This window comes from Oncorhynchus mykiss, chromosome 3 (genome assembly GCF_057628025.1).
Source record: "Oncorhynchus mykiss isolate SJ-2025 chromosome 3, ASM5762802v1, whole genome shotgun sequence".
NCBI classification, from domain to species: domain Eukaryota; kingdom Metazoa; phylum Chordata; class Actinopteri; order Salmoniformes; family Salmonidae; genus Oncorhynchus; species Oncorhynchus mykiss.
Window position 1 is genome coordinate 86644342 of NC_143024.1, and position 20511 is coordinate 86664852.

The window sequence follows — 20511 nt, forward strand, 5'->3', positions numbered from 1 at the left end:
TCAAGGTCTCAGAGCAAGGGGAACAACTACCGACAGTGGGTGTGTGTAGGCTGTGTTAGTTGGGATCGACAGTGGGTGTGTGTAGGGTGTGTTAGTTGAGACGACAGTGGGTGTGTGTAGGGTGTGTTAGTTGGGACGACAGTGGGTGTGTGTAGGGTGTGTTAGTTGAGACGACAGTGGGTGTGTGTAGGGTGTGTTAGTTGGGACGACAGTGGGTGTGTGTAGGGTGTGTTAGTTGAGACGACAGTGGGTGTGTGTAGGGTGTGTTGGTTGGGACGACAGTGGGTGTGTGTAGGGTGTGTTAGTTGGGACGACAGTGGGTGTGTGTAGGGTGTGTTAGTTGGGACGACAGGCCCCAGAGTCTTTATTTCTATGGTTTCCTCTTTTCATCCATAGTTGAGAGACGGGTCCATAAACACCCCTTAGTCTTCAGCACCTCACTCTCTGGTCCTCTTTCAGCACCAACTACCATGTCATTATTTCAGAGCATCGGCCAATCAGATACTAGTCCTCAGCTTCAACGTGTTCAGATCTGGAGAGTCTGACCTGAGGAACCGTCCAACCACAGAGAGGAAAGCCAGCAGCTCCGATTAGCCATTTCCTGGTCTATGGAGACATGGAGGGCATGGCACATCAAAGGTCCCTGCCACCCCTTTCCCACAACCTTCCCAATCCCAGAGTATTCCCATTGTTTTAGATACAGTTCCCAGCTCCCCCATCTCTCTCTCTCTTACACTGCCCCATAGAGACGTAACAGCACACACTTCCCTACTGATGTTTAAAAAAAAAACATTTAACAGGGGAGCCCGAACACAGTCCAGAAATTATGCAATCGAGATTTCCACATTTAGGAACTTTGGAGGGGTCAGTACAGCCTGAGTGCAATGGCTGAGCCTTGCCCTGGGTGAACCGCCTTCTTGATCACGGTATCTCTCTTGCCAGGTTAGTATGATCCTTGCCAGGTTAGTATGATCCTTGCCAGGTTAGTATGATCCTTGCCAGGTTAGTATGATCCTTGCCAGGTTAGTATGATCCTACTACTGTAGTGATTGTTATCCATAGAGGGTGTGTTGGTGTAAAACCTGTTAAAGAAAGGAACGACGTAAAGCCACGCCTTCAGGCACCTTCAGGCACCTTTCAGAAGGTGAACTCTCTATCAGAGACAGACACACATTCTACCTTCCTTAAACTTTCCGCAGACTTCATTCTAACCCGAATAGCTGACTGACTGGCCATACATACATTTCCAGTAAATTGATGAGAGTTCCCATAGTAGCAATATCAGCCAGGAAAAGTGTTCAGTCTCTTGTGAGTGTGGTCAATGGTGGGTGAAGATAGTTCCACTGATTACTGATTACACCAACTGATTACTGAGTCCCATCCGAATAATTTACTATGTACCTGGGGGAGTCCTAGCTACCTGTTTAAAAACACTTCTTCAAACACGGATCTCAGGCCTCGCTCATTCATCCTGCTTTCCATGACATGCTTCCGCTTTCACGTCTCTTCCCAGCTCTGTGTCTCACTGGAACACAAAGCACAAAGAGGGACCAGGTAAAGGAAGCTATGGCCATATATGGGCACAGGGACACACAGTGCCAGGTGGGTGTGTGGAGAACCGTTAACCTATCGTACCTGAGTACACAAACACACCTTTAAGAAGGCCCCTCCCATTCAACACACACACACACACACACACACACACAAGTGTGGTACATCAAACCAAATGCAGCGAGCAGCCCTTGTGACTTCTACGTTATTCAGTTAAACTCTTTGCCTGAACTCAACAATGGAGTGACTATTGTTGTCTAAACAAAACCAAGTCAGCTCATGCCAAAAGGAACAATAGAGAGTGAAAAAGACGGTTCTACCGGAACCCAAAAAGGTTCAAACTGGAACCAAAAAGGTTCAAACTGGAACCAAAAAGGTTCTTCCTGGAACCAAAAAGGTTCTTCCTGGAACCAAAAAGTGTTCTCCTATGGGGACACCAGAAGAAGCCCTTTGGAATGCTTTTTAAAAAGAGTGTAGTGAGAAGAGCCTCACATAGTGACGTCATCAAAGATAGCGCCAACACACTCACTGCACGGTGAACTGATGACCAACATCAAATGATTCAATCCTACCAGTACCAGCAAAACACTTTGTCATGGCAAAATGTCCATCTGTGAGACTTTGCCAAGTAGGACAGGTAAGAAGAGTATGTAGGTATGGAGATCAGACAGAGAGCAGATTCCCCCCCTGAGAATCTAATCTCAACCATCAAGATACCGGCTATGCATCATACCGACAATATCAGGACTATCACACAGACCGGACACGCAGGTACGATAAGCACACACACACCTAAACACACACACACACACACCCACACACAAACACACACACACACACACCGGACACGCAGGCACGATAAGCACACACACACCGGACACGCAGGCACGATAAGCACACACACACCTAAACACACACCCACACATAAACACACACGATAAGCACACACACACACACACACACCCACACACACCTAAACACACACACACACACCCATACACACACACACACACACACACACACAGACCGGACACGCAGGCACGATAAGCACACACACACCCACACAGACCGGACACGAAGGCACGATAAGCACAGATAGGTGATTTAATTGACAGGCTAAAGCAACAAAGTTTATGGCTAACTTTTATCACCAACGCGCGCACCCACACACACACACACATACACACACACGTGACCTCAGTAAACAACCAAATAAAGTCTTGTGTGAGCTGTTGGCTAGACATTTGGACTGGGGAGAGAGAGAACCAGACAGATGGACTGGGGGAGAGAGAGAACCAGACAGATGGACTGGGGGAGAGAGAGAACCAGACAGATGGACTGGGGGAGAGAGAGAACCAGACAGTTGGACTGGGGAGTGAGAGAACCAGACAGTTGGACTGGGGGAGAGAGAGAACCAGACAGATGGACTGGGGGAGAGAGAGAACCAGACAGATGGACTGGGGGAGAGAGAGAACCAGACAGATGGACTGGGGGAGAGAGAGAACCAGACAGTTGGACTGGGGAGTGAGAGAACCAGACAGTTGGACTGGGAGAGTGAGAGAACCAGACAGATGGACTGGGGAGGGAGAGAGAACCAGACAGATGGACTGGGGGAGAGAGAGAACCAGACAGGTGGATTGGGGGAGTGAGAGAACCAGACAGTTGGACTGGGGAGTGAGAGAACCAGACAGTTGGACTGGGGTGTGAGAGAACCAGACAGGTGGATTGGGGAGGGAGAGAACCAGACAGATGGACTGAGGGAGTGAGAGAACCAGACAGTTGGACTGGGGAGGGAGAGAACCAGACAGTTGGACTGGGGGAGAGAGAGAACCAGACAGTTGGACTGGGGAGTGAGAGAACCAGACAGATGGACAGGGGGAGTGAGAGAACCAGACAGATGGACTGGGGAGTGAGAGAACCAGACAGTTGGACTGGGGGAGAGAGAGAACCAGACAGATGGACTGGGGGAGTGAGAGAACCAGACAGATGGACTGGGGAGTGAGAGAACCAGACAGTTGGACTGGGGGAGTGAGAGAACCAGACAGATGGACTGGGGGAGTGAGAGAACCAGACAGATGGACTGGGGAGTGAGAGAACCAGACAGTTGGACTGGGGGAGTGAGAGAACCAGACAGTTGGACTGGGAGAGTGAGAGAACCAGACAGTTGGACTAGGGGAGGGAGAGAACCAGACAGTCGGACTGGGGAGTGAGAGAACCAGACAGTTGGACTGGAGGAGTGAGAGAACCAGACAGTTGGACTGGAGGAGTGAGAGTACCAGACAGGTGGATTGGGGAGGGAGAGAACCAGACAGATGGACTGGGGGAGTGAGAGAACCAGACAGTTGGACTGGGGAGGGAGAGAACCAGACAGTTGGACTGGGGAGTGAGAGAACCAGACAGTTGGACTGGGGTGTGAGAGAACCAGACAGTTGGACTGGGGGAGTGAGAGAACCAGACAGTTGGACTGGGGGAGTGAGAGAACCAGACAGATGGACTGGGGGAGTGAGAGAACCAGACAGATGGACTGGGGGAGTGAGAGAACCAGACAGATGGACTGGGGAGTGAGATAACCAGACAGTTGGACTGGGGAGAGAGAGAACCAGACAGTTGGACTGGGGGAGAGAGAGAACCAGACAGTTGGACTGGGGAGAGAGAGAACCAGACAGTTGGACTGGGGGAGAGAGAGAACCAGACAGATGGACTGGGGGAGTGAGAGAACCAGACAGATGGACTGGGCGAGTGAGAGAACCAGACAGATGGACTGGGGAGTGAGAGAACCAGAGGTATCTGAGGTGGAGCATAGAAGTGGCTATCATTGTACTGCAGTAACACAAAGAGAAAAGGTGTGTGTGTGTGTGTGTGTGTGGGAGAGAGGGTGTGTGCGCGGGTGTGTGTGAGAGGGTGTGTGCGCGGGTGCAAGTGTGGGTGGGCAGGCTTGTGTGTGTGAAAGGGTGTGTGTGCGCGGTTGTATTTGAGAGGGTCTGTCTGTGACCGCATTCCTCAGAGGGAGGGGTCACACACACGCGCGAATACACCATGCTTTCTGAGCGATCCTTAACCCTCCTGTCTAGGCAGGTAGCATTAGGTCCTAATTTTAGTGTGGCCAATGTTCATGTTTGTCTGTGGTGGTTCAGGGGTACACGAGCAGCACTAAAGTAATTACAGTGCCTTGCGAAAGTATTCGGCCCCCTTGAACTTTGCGACCTTTTGCCACATTTCAGGCTTCAAACATAAAGATATAAAACTGTATTTTTTTGTGAAGAATCAACAACAAGTGGGACACAATCATGAAGTGGAACGATATTTATTGGATATTTCAAACTTTTTTAACAAATCAAAAACTGAAAAATTGGGCGTGCAAAATTATTCAGCCCCTTTACTTTCAGTGCAGCAAACTCTCTCCAGAAGTTCAGTGAGGATCTCTGAATGATCCAATGTTGACCTAAATGACTTATGATGATAAATACAATCCACCTGTGTGTAATCAAGTCTCCGTATAAATGCACCTGCACTGTGATAGTCTCAGAGGTCCGTTAAAAGCGCAGAGAGCATCATGAAGAACAAGGAACACACCAGGCAGGTCCGAGATACTGTTGTGAAGAAGTTTAAAGCCGGATTTGGATACAAAAAGATTTCCCAAGCTTTAAACATCCCAAGGAGCACTGTGCAAGCGATAATATTGAAATGGAAGGAGTATCAGACCACTGCAAATCTACCAAGACCTGGCCATCCCTCTAAACTTTCAGCTCATACAAGGAGAAGACTGATCAGAGATGCAGCCAAGAGGCCCATGATCACTCTGGATGAACTGCAGAGATCTACAGCTGGGGTGGGAGACTCTGTCCATAGGACAACAATCAGTCGTATATTGCACAAATCTGGCCTTTATGGAAGAGTGGCAAGAAGAAAGCCATTTCTTAAAGATATCCATAAAAAGTGTTGTTTAAAGTTTGCCACAAGCCACCTGGGAGACACACCAAACGTGGAAGAAGGTGCTCTGGTCAGATGAAACCAAAATTGAACTTTTTGGCAACAATGCAAAACGTTATGTTTGGCGTAAAAGCAACACAGCTGAACACACCATCACCACTGTCAAACATGGTGGTGGCAGCATCATGGTTTGGGCCTGCTTTTCTTCAGCAGGGACAGGGAAGATGGTTAAAATTGATGGGAAGATGGATGGAGCCAAATACAGGACCATTTTGGAAGAAAACCTGATGGAGTCTGCAAAAGACCTGAGACTGGGACGGAGATTTGTCTTCCAACAAGACAATGATCCAAAACATAAAGCAAAATCTACAATGGAATGGTTCAAAAATAAACATATCCAGGTGTTAGAATGGCCAAGTCAAAGTCCAGACCTGAATCCAATCGAGAATCTGTGGAAAGAACTGAAAACTGCTGTTCACAAATGCTCTCCATCCAACCTCACTGAGCTCGAGCTGTTTTGCAAGGAGGAATGGGAAAAAAATTCAGTCTCTCGATGTGCAAAACTGATAGAGACATACCCCAAGCGACGTACAGCTATAATCACAGCAAAAGGTGGCGCTACAAAGTATTAACTTAAGGGGGCTGAATAATTTTGCACGCCCAATTTTTCAGTTTTTGATTTGTTAAAAAAGTTTGAAATATCCAATAAATGTCGTTCCACTTCATGATTGTGTCCCACTTGTTGTTGATTCTTCACAAAAAAATACAGTTTTATATCTTTATGTTTGAAGCCTGAAATGTGGCAAAAGGTCGCAAAGTTCAAGGGGGCTGAATACTTTCGCAAGGCACTGTAGGCACTGTTAGTATGCTCTTCCAATTGAAGACGTATCACACCCCGGGGAGAAGGAATAGAAGCAGCTAGCATCCTGATCAATAGAAATAGACTGGTTGAAAATGTCCTGACAACGTCGTTGTTTGGAGAATCACAAATTTGTAGAAAAAAGTATTGCTCAGCACTGGACGCGAACTCATGATGCTCAGAGTCAAAGTGCACTGCTCAGACCACCGCCGCTACTACGGCAGTTCACAACATGTTAGCAAGCCGCGAGAATAAGAAGACGATGATAGCTGATGGAAAGCATAGTTGTTTATTAGCGGTCCTAAACCATTGCCCTAACCTTAACCACACATTGTACATTCCATTACAGGGTAAACCTCCCTGACATTCCATTACAGGGTAAACCTCCCTGACATCTATTACAGGGTAAACCTCCCTGACATTTTTACAGGGTAAACCTCCCTGACATCCATTACAGGGTTACAGGGTAAACCTCCCTGACATCCATTACAGGGTTACAGGGTAAACCTCCCTGATATCCATTACAGGGTAAACCTCCCTGACATCTATTACAGGGTAAACCTCCCTGACATCTATTACAGGGTAAACCTCCCTGACATCCATTACAGGGTAAAACTCCCTGACATCCATTACAAGGTAAACCTCCCTGACATCCATTACAAGGTAAACCTCCCTGACATCCATTACAGGGTAAACCTCCCTGACATCCATTACAGGGTAAACCTCCCTGACATCTATTACAGGGTAAACCTCCCTGACATCTATTACAGGGTAAACCTCCCGGACATCCATTACAGGGTAAACCTCCCTGACATCCATTACAGGGAAAACCTCCCTGACATCTATTACAGGGTAAACCTCCCTGACATCCATTACAAGGTAAACCTCCCTGACATCCATTACAGGGTAAACCTCCCTGACATCTATTACAGGGTAAACCTCCCTGACATCTATTACAGGGTAAACCTCCCTGATATCCATTACAGGGTAAACCTCCCTGACATCTATTACAGGGTAAACCTCCCTGACATCCATTACAGGGTAAACCTCCCTGACATCCATTACAGGGTAAACCTCCCTGACATCTATTACAGGGTAAACCTCCCTGATATCCATTACAGGGTAAACGTCCCTGACATCTATTACAGGGTTACAGGGTAAACCTCCCTGATATCCATTACAGGGTAAACCTCCCTGACATCTATTACAGGGTAAACCTCCCTGACATCTATTACAGGGTTACAGGGTAAACCTCCCTGATATCCATTACAGGGTAAACCTCGCTGACATCCATTACAGGGTTACAGGGTAAACCTCCCTGATATCCATTACAGGGTAAATCTCCCTGATATCCATTACAGCGTAAACCTCCCGGACATCCATTACAGGGTAAACCTCCCTGACATCCATTACAGGGAAAACCTCCCTGACATCTATTACAGGGTAAACCTCCCTGACATCCATTACAAGGTAAACCTCCCTGACATCCATTACAGGGTAAACCTCCCTGACATCTATTACAGGGTAAACCTCCCTGACATCTATTACAGGGTAAACCTCCCTGATATCCATTACAGGGTAAACCTCCCTGACATCTATTACAGGGTAAACCTCCCTGACATCCATTACAGGGTAAACCTCCCTGACATCCATTACAGGGTAAACCTCCCTGACATCTATTACAGGGTAAACCTCCCTGATATCCATTACAGGGTAAACGTCCCTGACATCTATTACAGGGTTACAGGGTAAACCTCCCTGATATCCATTACAGGGTAAACCTCCCTGACATCTATTACAGGGTAAACCTCCCTGACATCCATTACAGGGTTACAGGGTAAACCTCCCTGATATCCATTACAGGGTAAACCTCGCTGACATCCATTACAGGGTTACAGGGTAAACCTCCCTGATATCCATTACAGGGTAAATCTCCCTGATATCCATTACAGCGTAAACCTCCCTGACATCCATTACAGGGTAAACCTCCCTGACATCCATTACAAGGTAAACGTCCCTGACATCCATTACAAGGTAAACCTCCCTGACATCCATTACAGGGTAAAACTCCCTGACATCTATTACAGGGTAAACCTCCCTGACATCTATTACAGGGTAAACCTCCCTCACATCTATTACAGGGTAAACCTCCCTCACATCTATTACAGGGTAAACCTCCCTCACATCTATTACAGGGTAAACCTCCCTGACATCCATTACAGGGTAAACCTCCCTGACATCTATTACAGGGTAAACCTCCCTCACATCTATTACAGGGTAAACCTCCCTGACATTCATTACAGGGTAAACCTCCCTGACATTCATTACAGGGTAAACCTCCCTGACATCTATTACAGGGTAAACCACCCTCACATTCATTACAGGGTAAATCTCCCTGATATCCATTACAGGGTAAACCTCCCTGACATCCATTACAAGGTAAACCTCCCTGACATCCATTACAGGGTAAACCTCCCTGACATCCATTACAAGGTAAACCTCCCTGACATCCATTACAAGGTAAACCTCCCTGACATCTATTACAGGGTAAACCTCCCTCACATCTATTACAGGGGAAACCTCCCTGACATTCATTACAGGGTAAACCTCCCTGACATTCATTACAGGGTAAACCTCCCTGACATCTATTACAGGGTAAACCTCCCAGACATCTATTACAGGGTAAACCTCCCTGATATCCATTACAGGGTAAACCTCCCTGACATCCATTACAGGGTTACAGGGTAAACCTCCCTGACATCTATTACAGGGTAAACCTCCCTGACATCTATTACAGGGTAAACCTCCCTCACATCTATTACAGGGTAAAACTCCCTCACATCTATTACAGGGTAAACCTCCCTGATATCCATTACAAGGTAAACCTCCCTGACATCCATTACAGGGTAAACCTCCCTGACATCCATTACAGGGTAAACCTCCCTGACATCCATTACAGGGTTACAGGGTAAACCTCCCTGACATCCATTACAGGGTTACAGGGTAAACCTCCCTGACATCCATTACAGGGTTACAGGGTAAACCTCCCTGATATCCATTACAGGGTAAACCTCCCTGACATCCATTACAGGGTAAACCTCCCTGACATATATTACAGGGTAAACCTCCCTGACATCCATTACAGGGTAAACCTCCCTGACATCCATTACAGGGTAAACCTCCCTGACATCTATTACAGGGTTACAGGGTAAACCTCCCTGACATCCATTACAGGGTAAACCTCCCTGACATCCATTACAGGGTAAACCTCCCTGACATCCATTACAGGGTAAACCTCCCTGACATCTATTACAGGGTACACCTCCCTGACAGCCATTACAGGGTAAACCTCCCTGACATCCATTACAGGGTAAACCTCCCTGACATCCATTACAAGGTAAATCTCCCTGACATTCATTACAGGGTAAACCTCCCTGACATCTATTACAGGGTTACAGGGTAAAACTCCCTGACATCCATTACAGGGTAAACCTCCCTGACATCCATTACAGGGTAAACCTCCCTGACATCCATTACAGGGTAACTCTCCCTCACATTCATTACAGGGTAAACCTCCCTGATATCCATTACAAGGTAAACCTCCCTGACATCCATTACAGGGTAAATCTCCCTGACATCCATTACAGGGTAAATATCCCTGACATCCATTACAGGGTAAACCTCCCTCACATCCATTACAGGGTAAACCTCCCTGACATCTATTACAGGGTAAACCTCCCTGACATCTATTACAGGGTAAACCTCCCTGACATCCATTACAGGGTAAACCTCCCTGACATCCATTACAGGGTAAACCTCCCTGACATCCATTACAGGGTAAACCTCCCTGACATCCATTACAGGGTAAACCTCCCTGACATCCATTACAGGGTAAACCTCCCTGACCTCCATTACAAGGTAAACCTCCCTGACATCCATTACAGGGTAAACCTCCCTGACATCCATTACAAGGTAAATCTCCCTGACATTCATTACAGGGTAAACCTCCCTGACATCCATTACAGGGTAAACCTCCCTGACATCCATTACAGGGTAAACTTCCCTGACATCCATTACAAGGTAAACCTCCCTGACATCCATTACAGGGTAAACCTCCCTGACATCCATTACAGGGTTACAGGGTAAACCTCCCTGACATCCATTACAGGGTAAACCTCCCTGACATCCATTACAAGGTAAATCTCCCTGACATTCATTACAGGGTAAACCTCCCTGACATCCATTACAGGGTTACAGGGTAAACCTCCCTGACATCTATTACAAGGTAAACCTCCCTGACATCCATTACAGGGTAAACCTCCCTGACATCCATTACAGGGTTACAGGGTAAACCTCCCTGACATCCATTACAGGGTAAACCTCCCTGACATCCATTACAAGGTAAATCTCCCTGACATCCATTACAGGGTAAACCTCCCTGACATCCATTACAAGGTAAACCTCCCTGACATCCATTACAGGGTAAACCTCCCTGACATCTATTACAGGGTAAACCTCCCTGACATCTATTACAAGGTAAACCTCCCTGACATCCATTACAGGGTAAACCTCCCTGACATCCATTACAGGGTTACAGGGTAAACCTCCCTGACATCCATCACAGGGTAAAACTCCCTGATATCCATTACAGGGTAAACCTCCCTGACATCTATTACAGGGTAAACCTCCCTGACATCTATTACAAGGTAAACCTCCCTGACATTCATTACAGGGTAAACCTCCCTGATATCCATCACAGGGTAAAACTCCCTGATATCCATTACAGGGTAAACCTCCCTCACATCCATTACAGGGTAAACCTCCCTGACATCCATTACAGGGTAAACTTCCCTGACATCCATTACAAGGTAAACCTCCCTGACATCCATTACAGGGTAAACCTCCCTGACATCCATTACAGGGTTACAGGGTAAACCTCCCTGACATCCATTACAGGGTAAACCTCCCTGACATCCATTACAAGGTAAATCTCCCTGACATTCATTACAGGGTAAACCTCCCTGACATCCATTACAGGGTTACAGGGTAAACCTCCCTGACATCTATTACAAGGTAAACCTCCCTGACATCCATTACAGGGTAAACCTCCCTGACATCCATTACAGGGTTACAGGGTAAACCTCCCTGACATCCATTACAGGGTAAACCTCCCTGACATCCATTACAAGGTAAATCTCCCTGACATCCATTACAGGGTAAACCTCCCTGACATCCATTACAAGGTAAACCTCCCTGACATCCATTACAGGGTAAACCTCCCTGACATCTATTACAGGGTAAACCTCCCTGACATCTATTACAAGGTAAACCTCCCTGACATCCATTACAGGGTAAACCTCCCTGACATCCATTACAGGGTTACAGGGTAAACCTCCCTGACATCCATCACAGGGTAAAACTCCCTGATATCCATTACAGGGTAAACCTCCCTGACATCTATTACAGGGAAAACCTCCCTGACATCTATTACAAGGTAAACCTCCCTGACATTCATTACAGGGTAAACCTCCCTGACATTCATCACAGGGTAAAACTCCCTGATATCCATTACAGGGTAAACCTCCCTCACATTCATTACAGGGTAAACCTCCCTGATATCCATTACAGGGTAAACCTCCCTGACATCCATAACACACACACACACACACACACACACACACACACACACACACACACACACACACACCTTTCAGAACAGCTGGTAACTGGGGGAGGGCAAGGCGACAGCAGAAGGTGGCTTTAAACACAGGCGACTGAACCCTACTGTCCATTCAGAAACCCTGCTCTTCTCTCAACCAATACGATTGTCCACTCAGACTGCCCATTCATAAAGAAACACGCGCTGAGTTACAGTATATACATTCACACCCCCCCTCTCCTCGTGCTCGGAGTTCATTCATGCCTTCTGCCACTGGGCAAAAGGAGTGGAATGTACCATTTACCACAATTTATAGAGGAGTCAACATGACAGAGGACGGGGAGGAATCTATACAACATTCCTATTCTCTACTACATACAGTATCAACCCAACAGAACATGTCAATGACTGCATAGAACCAATAAAACAGACATTAGCAACACCATGACTGATATCCTAATGAAAAGAAAATATGACTCTTGCCCTATACTGTGCCCTTCACAGCTTATTTAAATAACTCACATTTGGAGACAGCATACGAGCTCTGTCATACTTCTGTATCCATTTAATTATATCAATGTACAAGCTATACACGCTATTACACTCTATGACTATATAACAGCTATGTAACAGCTATGTAACAGTGAATCAGCTATGTAACAGCGAATCAGCTATGTAACAGCTATGTAACAGCGAATCAGCTATGTAACAGCTATGTAACAGTGAATCAGCTATGTAACAGTGAATCAGCTATGTAACAGCTATGTAACAGTGAATCAGCTATGTAACAGCTATGTAACAGCTATGTAACAGCTATGTAACAGTGAATCAGCTATGTAACAGCTATCTAACAGCTATCTAACAGCTATGTAACCGCTATGTAACCGCTATGTAACAGCTATGTAACAGCTATGTAACAGCTATGTAACAGTTATGTAACAGCTATGTAACAGCTATGTAACAGCTATGTAACAGCTATGTAACAGCTATGTAACAGCTATGTAACAGCTATGTAACAGTGAATCAGCTATGTAACAGTGAATCAGCTCTGTAACAGCTATGTAACTGTTATATAACAGCTATGTAACAGCTATGTAACAGCTATATAACAGCTATATAACAGCTATGTGACAGCTATGTAACAGTGAATCAGCTCTGTAACAGCTATGTAACTGTTATATAACAGCTATGTAACAGCTATGTAACAGCTATGTAACAGCTATGTAACAGCTATATAACAGCTATGTAACATATGTAGCAGTGAATCAGCTGTGTTGTAATCCAACTAATCTAATAACACTCTGAGGTAACATTCACACTAGTGGTCTCTATTCAATCCAGCACAGCTCCAATACATTACAGTAAATCACTAATATATCTCACTGAGCTTTCAGCTAGAGTACCTCACACAAATATAAACACATATCATCATGTTATTACAGATAAAGGATTTCTAAATGCAGTGTCTATTTCTATTCAATAAGAAATGTGTAATTCTGAGCTTCTCTAGATTTCCTCTAGTCTGGTCTGACTATGGAGGATCGGTGAGCGTTTTCTCAGCCTTAACGTGGACCATATGATATCCATCAGAAGCTGCAGTGTTAGCTGGGACTTTTACCCCCCCCCCCCCCCCCCACTTACCTACTCAGAGCATTTCCTCCTGATGGCTGTGAGCTTCACGCTGGACCCTCTCTGTCTCTCTTTCTGTGTTGTTCTGTCTCTCTGTCGGTTCCCCTCTTCTTCCACTTTCTCTCTGCCTCCTCCCCTCTCTCTCTGTCAGATAATCTGGGGTTCCCCTCCAGTTTGCCTCTCTCACTCAGGGAGAGAAGAGAGAGAATTGTCTCTCTAGCTTCCAAACTTAACTAAACCAAATTCAAAAGAATCTGTCCTTACACGTCTCTCTCTCTCTCTCTCTCTCTCTCTCTCTCCCTTTCCCTTTCTCTTTCAGTCTTTTTTTCTCCTTCGGTTGCATTCTTCAGAGTGTAATCAGTAACAGGCTTAAAGTGACAGCGCTGTGCTGAAGCCGAAACACAGACACACTCTCGCGCACACACACACACACACTCTTTAAGTCCCTCTGGGCTAAAGGTGCTTTCCCACCACACTGCCGACCCCGCTCCCGACCCCGCTCTCACAACCCAGCCCTGCCGAGAAAAAACTATCATCACATGTTACAGCACTAAGACTCTCTCTCTCTCTTTCCCCCTCATCTCTCTCTCTTTCCCCCTCTATTCCTCTTTATCTCTCTCTCTCTCTTTCCCCCTCTATTCCTCTCTCTTTCCCCCTCTATTCCTCTTTCTTTCTCTCTCTCTTTCCCCCTCTATTCCTCTTTATCTCCCTCTCTTTCCCCCTCTATTCCTCTTTCTTTATCTCTCTCTTTCCCCCTCTATTCCTCTTTCTTTCTCTCTTTCCCCCTCTATTCCTCTTTCTTTATCTCTCTCTTTCCCCCTCCATTCCTCTTTCTTTATCTCTTTCCCCCTCCATTCCTCTTTCTTTATCTCTCTCTCTTTCCCCCTCCATTCCTCTTTCTTTATCTCTCTCTCTTTCCCCCTCTATTCCTCTTTATCTCTCTCTCTCTCTCTTTCCCCCTCTATTCCTCTTTCTTTCCTCCTCTATTCCTCTTTCTTTATCTCTCTCTCTCTTCCCCCTCTATTCCTCTTTCTTTATCTCTCTCTCTCGTCCCCCTCTATTCCTCTTTCTTTATCTCTCTTTCCCCCTCTATTCCTCTTTATCTCTCTCTTTCCCCCTCTATTCCTCTTTATCTCTCTCTTTCCCCCTCTATTCCTCTTTATCTCTCTCTTTCCCCCTCTATTTATCTCTCTCTCTCTCTTTCCCCCTCTTCCTTTGTCTATCTGTCTGTCTGTCTGTCTGTGTCTCTCTACCTCCCTCCCTCTCTTTCCCTCAGCCCCTCTGACGCAGACAGACAGACAGACAGACAGACTCTCTCTTACACACTCTGAGCTGAGACAGCTCTTATAGTCCCTTGCTGAAAGGGGCTGAGCCTATAGCAGTGGAGGGCAGTGTCCTGTTACACTCCTCTCAATTGAGAGGTTAGAGAGAGGACACCCATTCAAAAAAAAAAGAGAGGGAGAGGAGAGGTCCCGTTATCAGCTAAGAGACGTACACATGGTTCTGTCGATTGATTGAAATGAACAGTGAGAGTCCTGTAGATCACAGACAAGACCCCTGCACTTCTCTCCTATCTACAGTGACTGCTCCCCCTTCACTGTCTCTAGTCTACACCACAGACAAGACCCCTACACTTCTCTCCTATCTACAGTGACTGCTCCCCCTTCACTGTCTCTAGTCTACACCACAGACAAGACCCCTACACTTCTCTCCTATCTACAGTGACTGCTCCCCCTTCACTGTCTCTAGTCTACACCACAGACAAGACCCCTACACTTCTCTCCTATCTACAGTGACTGTTCCGCCTTCACTGTCTCTAGTCTACACCACAGACAAGACCCCTACACTTCTCTCCTATCTACAGTGACTGCTCCCCCTTCACTGTCTCTAGTCTACACCACAGACAAGACCCCTACACTTCTCTCCTATCTACAGTGACTGCTCCCCCTTCACTGTCTCTAGTCTACACCACAGACAAGACCCCTACACTTCTCTCCTATCTACAGTGACTGTTCCGCCTTCACTGTCTCTAGTCTACACCACAGACAAGACCCCTACACTTCTCTCCTATCTACAGTAACTGTTCCCCCTTCACTGTCTCTAGTCTACACCACAGACAAGACCCCTACACTTCTCTCCTATCTACAGTGACTGCTCCCCCTTCACTGTCTCTAGTCTACACCACAGACAAGACCCCTACACTTCTCTCCTATCTACAGTGACTGCTCCCCCTTCACTGTCTCTAGTCTACACCATGGAGAAAGTACCTGGACTGGCAGTCGATCACCTCTGAGACACCTGAGAAATAGGAAAATAAGCTGAGATATCAGACAGTAAAGCACAAATGACATGTACAAGACAGAAGTGTGGATGTCCAGTAGAGAGAGAGAACATGAAAGAGAAAGAAAGAACATCTTCATCTGCCAGTCCTCACCTCCATATAACCTTCTCACAACCATACCTTTCCTCACTCTGTTACCAAGAGTAGAGATATTGGAAGGAGCTCGGAAAATACCACTCCAGTAGAAATCCCTGCTCACGATACTAAGCACTGACGTTTTTGGCTAACTCAGCCAATCAGCACAAGTACAGAGACAGTGGCAGAACTGTGCAAAAAGTAAAGTGGTCTTGATTTGAAAAGTCAGAAGAGCAGTGTGTGTAAGATTGTAGTCAGGTTGTAGTCAGGTTGGAGTCAGGCTGGAGTCAGGCTGGAGTCAGGCTGGAGTCAGACAGGAGTCAGGCAGGAGTCAGGCTGGAGTCAGACAGGAGTCAGGCAGGAGTCAGGCAGGAGTCAGGCAGGAGTCAGGCTGGAGTCAGGCTGGAGTCAGGTTGGAGTCAGGCTGGAGTCAGGTTGGAGTCAGGTTGGAGTCAGGCTGGAGTCAGGCTGGAGTCAGGTTGGAGTCAGGCTGGAGTCAGGCTGGAGTCAGGCTGGAGTCAGGCTGGAGTCAGACAGTAGTCAGGCTGGAGTCAGGCTGGAGTCAGGCTGGAGTCAGGCTGGAGTCAGGCTGGAGTCAGGTTGGAGTCAGGCTGGAGTCAGGCTGGAGTCAGACAGTAGTCAGGCTGGAGTCAGACAGTAGTAGCTCTTCAGGTTACTACAGATTTATACACACAAGTAATACAAATATATTCTTTAAAAAGACAAGGACTGAAGTAGGACATCTCAATTACTGAAGTAGCCAATGAATTAGCTAATTTAAAATCAGGTCAAAATATGAGTATAATATACATTTAAAATTCTGCAATGTTGTATAGTTATTGTTATTGAGAGAGAATGGTAACTGGGTAGGGCTCAAGAAAACCCAGTTACTACACAATGCACAGTGGTTGGGTGGGGCTGTAGGAAACCCATTACTACAGAATGTACGGAGGGTGGGTGAGGGTGTGTGTGTGAATCACAGCTTGCCATGTGTCAGCAGCACAGTGAAACTATATGCTCTCTGTCTGTCTCTCATTGTGTTCAGTGGGTGACTCTCAGCTACAGTATGTTAGCTAGCTAGCGTTAGTGTGGTTTAGCTAGCGTGACTCAGAGCCATGACTGGCTAAAAGACCGTAGAAGTGAGGGACAAACAGCTGGAATGACCTTTATTTAGCTGGAATGGTGTAATAGTGGAGCAGGAACTGAAACGTCCGAGCATCGTCTGTTCCTCTGATATTCATTAGGATGAGTCATATTTATGGAGAAGAGGGGTTTGAAGAGGTTGTGTTAAATTATTTTACAGTCTTGATGTTAGACTTAATGTTTTCTTAAACTCTACTCATTCTGAACAGCTAAATACATATATTTAATTATTTCAACTAAATCTGTATCATATGTACGTAATTCTTTTTGTATAACGAGTAAAACAAATCAAGTTAAAAGTTAACAGAAACCTCAGTAAACCTCATAACAGCTGACTTTTGTTTCCCCATAGGTGAATTTAAAAACAATGATTTAAAATGTATACTTGAGTAAATTAGTACGTTATAATTATGTAATTCCTTGTTCAGGAATGACAAATACCTGATTAATTTACAGTATACCGTGAAAACGTTATTAATAGCCTTATTTGCTTAATTCGCTGAACACAGCAGGCACTTATTAGAGAGGCTTCTATTTGAGCCAGGCTTCTATTTCATTAATGCACACAGCGTTTGCTCATTTGCATAGTTAATTGTTTACTTCCAGCATTAACCTTTATTTAACTAGTCAAGTCAGTTAAGAGCAAATTCTCATTTACAATGACGGCCTGCATTTGAATCACTTTCTTCATTTCCTGCACTAATGTGTTATCATGTAAACACCGTGTCACGTTTATTTCGTCTTAGTACGCCACTATTAACAATGCTACATTTTCCACGACAGAATAATTATTCTCCTCTTTGACTGTGTGTTTGTCAGTTCTCAATTTCGCCAATAGAGGGCAATCTGACGATTTCTAGGGCTCTGTACTCCCAAAGTTGTTGACTGTTTTTGTGCTTGCCAGTTAGCTAGCAGTTCTCAGCTGTTAGAAGCCAACGGCTGGCAGTTTCTTACGATAAAAACATGATTGCCATAATTTTGCAGAGCCATTACTGAATTATATCATGTAAAAAATAAATCAAACAATAAACCTCGTAAACAATTCATTTGGAACCGGTGTTCATTTGGAACCGGTGTTCATTTGGAACCGGTGTTCATTTGAAACCGGTGTTCATTTGGAACCGGTGTTCATTTGGAACCGGTGTTCATTTGGAACCAGTGTTTATTTGGAACCGGTGTTCATATGAAATGTGTGCAGTTGCCCAGCTATTACAGTTTTTATTAATTGCTTTGGTACTATTTTCACAAGGAAAAAGGTTGTTTTTTTCTAAACTTTAATCACATTTTCAATTGACTGAGTACAACACACAAAATCCCACAGTGTGTCCCAAAATCCCCAAATCCACCAACCGTAATCAGTGTTTCATCTAGAAATATCTTTCATATAAAGTAATTGCCTTTCACAATACTATTATGATATGATTATTTTCTCATTAGTTTAAATACATCCGACCATCACTTTATCCAACTTTGCTTAATGGTTAATCATTTAACCGTTTGGTAAACCTATAGATTTTAAAACTGTCTTATCTACTATATATGGATTTTGAACCACAGAAAAAAAAAAAGTGTGTGTTTGTAAAGTATAAATATCTAAATGACATGTATGATACATGATAACCATACATAATGATCAAAGAGGTCAATGAGGTGGACATGGATCCTGTCAATGAGGTGGACATGGACCCTGTCAATGAGGTGGGCATGGATCCTGTCAATGAGGTGGACATGGACCCTGTCAATGAGGTGGGCATGGATCCTGTCAATGAGGTGGGCATGGATCCTGTCAATGAGGTGGGCATGGGCCCTGTCAATGAGGTGGGCATGGACCCTGTCAATGAGGTGGGCATGGATCCTGTCAATGAGGTGGGCATGGATCCTGTCAATGAGGTGGGCATGGGCCCTGTCAATGAGGTGGGCATGGGCCCTGTCAATGAGGTGGACATGGACCCTGTCAATGAGGTGGACATGGACCCTGTCAATGAGGTGGACATGGATCCTGTCAATGAGGTGGGCATGGATCCTGTCAATGAGGTGGACATGGACCCTGTCAATGAGGTGGACATGGAGCCTGTCAGAGGTGGGCACGGATCCTGTCAATGAGGTGGGCATGGACCCTGTCAATGAGGTGGGCATGGACCCTGTCAATGAGGTGGGCATGGACCCTGTCAATGAGGTGGGCATGGATCCTGTCAATGAGGTGGACATGGATCCTGTCAATGAGGTGGGCACGGATCCTGTCAATGAGGTGGGCACGGATCCTGTCAATGAGGTGGGCATGGACCCTGTCAATGAGGTGGACATGGATCCTGTCAATGAGGTGGGCACGGATCCTGTCAATGAGGTGGGCACGGATCCTGTCAATGAGGTGGGCACGGACCCTGTCAATGAGGTGGGCATGGACCCTGTCAATGAGGTGGGCATGGACCCTGTCAATGAGGTGGGCATGGATCCTGTCAATGAGGTGGGCATGGATCCTGTCAATGAGGTGGGCATGGATCCTGTCAATGAGGTGGGCATGGACCCTGTCAATGAGGTGGGCATGGGCCCTGTCAATGAGGTGGACATGGACCCTGTCAATGAGGTGGGCATGGACCCTGTCAATGAGGTGGGCATGGACCCTGTCAATGAGGTGGGCATGGATCCTGTCAATGAGGTGGGCATGGATCCTGTCAATGAGGTGGGCATGGATCCTGTCAATGAGGTGGGCATGGATCCTGTCAATGAGGTGGACATGGATCCTGTCAATGAGGTGGGCATGGATCCTGTCAATGAGGTGGGCACGGATCCTGTCAATGAGGTGATCATGGACCCTGTCAATGAGGTGGGCATGGATCCTGTCAATGAGGTGGGCATGGACCCTGTCAATGAGGTGGGCATGGATCCTGTCAATGAGGTGGGCATGGACCCTGTCAATGAGGTGGGCATGGATCCTGTCAATGAGGTGGGCATGGACCCTGTCAATGAGGTGGGCATGGATCCTGTCAATGAGGTGGGCATGGACCCTGTCAATGAGGTGGGCATGGATCCTGTCAATGAGGTGGGCATGGATCCTGTCAATGAGGTGGGCATGGGCCCTGTCAATGAGGTGGGCATGGACCCTGTCAATGAGGTGGGCATGGATCCTGTCAATGAGGTGGGCATGGATCCTGTCAATGAGGTGGGCATGGGCCCTGTCAATGAGGTGGGCATGGGCCCTGTCAATGAGGTGGACATGGACCCTGTCAATGAGGTGGACATGGACCCTGTCAATGAGGTGGACATGGATCCTGTCAATGAGGTGGACATGGATCCTGTCAATGAGGTGGGTATGGATCCTGTCAA

General features: G+C 46.3%; 1 long non-coding RNA gene and 1 pseudogene across 1 annotated transcript in view; both read right to left on the reverse strand.

The window, feature by feature from the left end:
• The window catches only part of LOC118964329 (uncharacterized), a 66701-nt gene that overhangs the window by 12306 nt on the left and 33884 nt on the right, over positions 1 to 20511 (reverse strand). The window lies entirely within an intron of this gene.
• On the reverse strand, positions 796 to 950 carry LOC118964358 (U1 spliceosomal RNA; annotated as a pseudogene).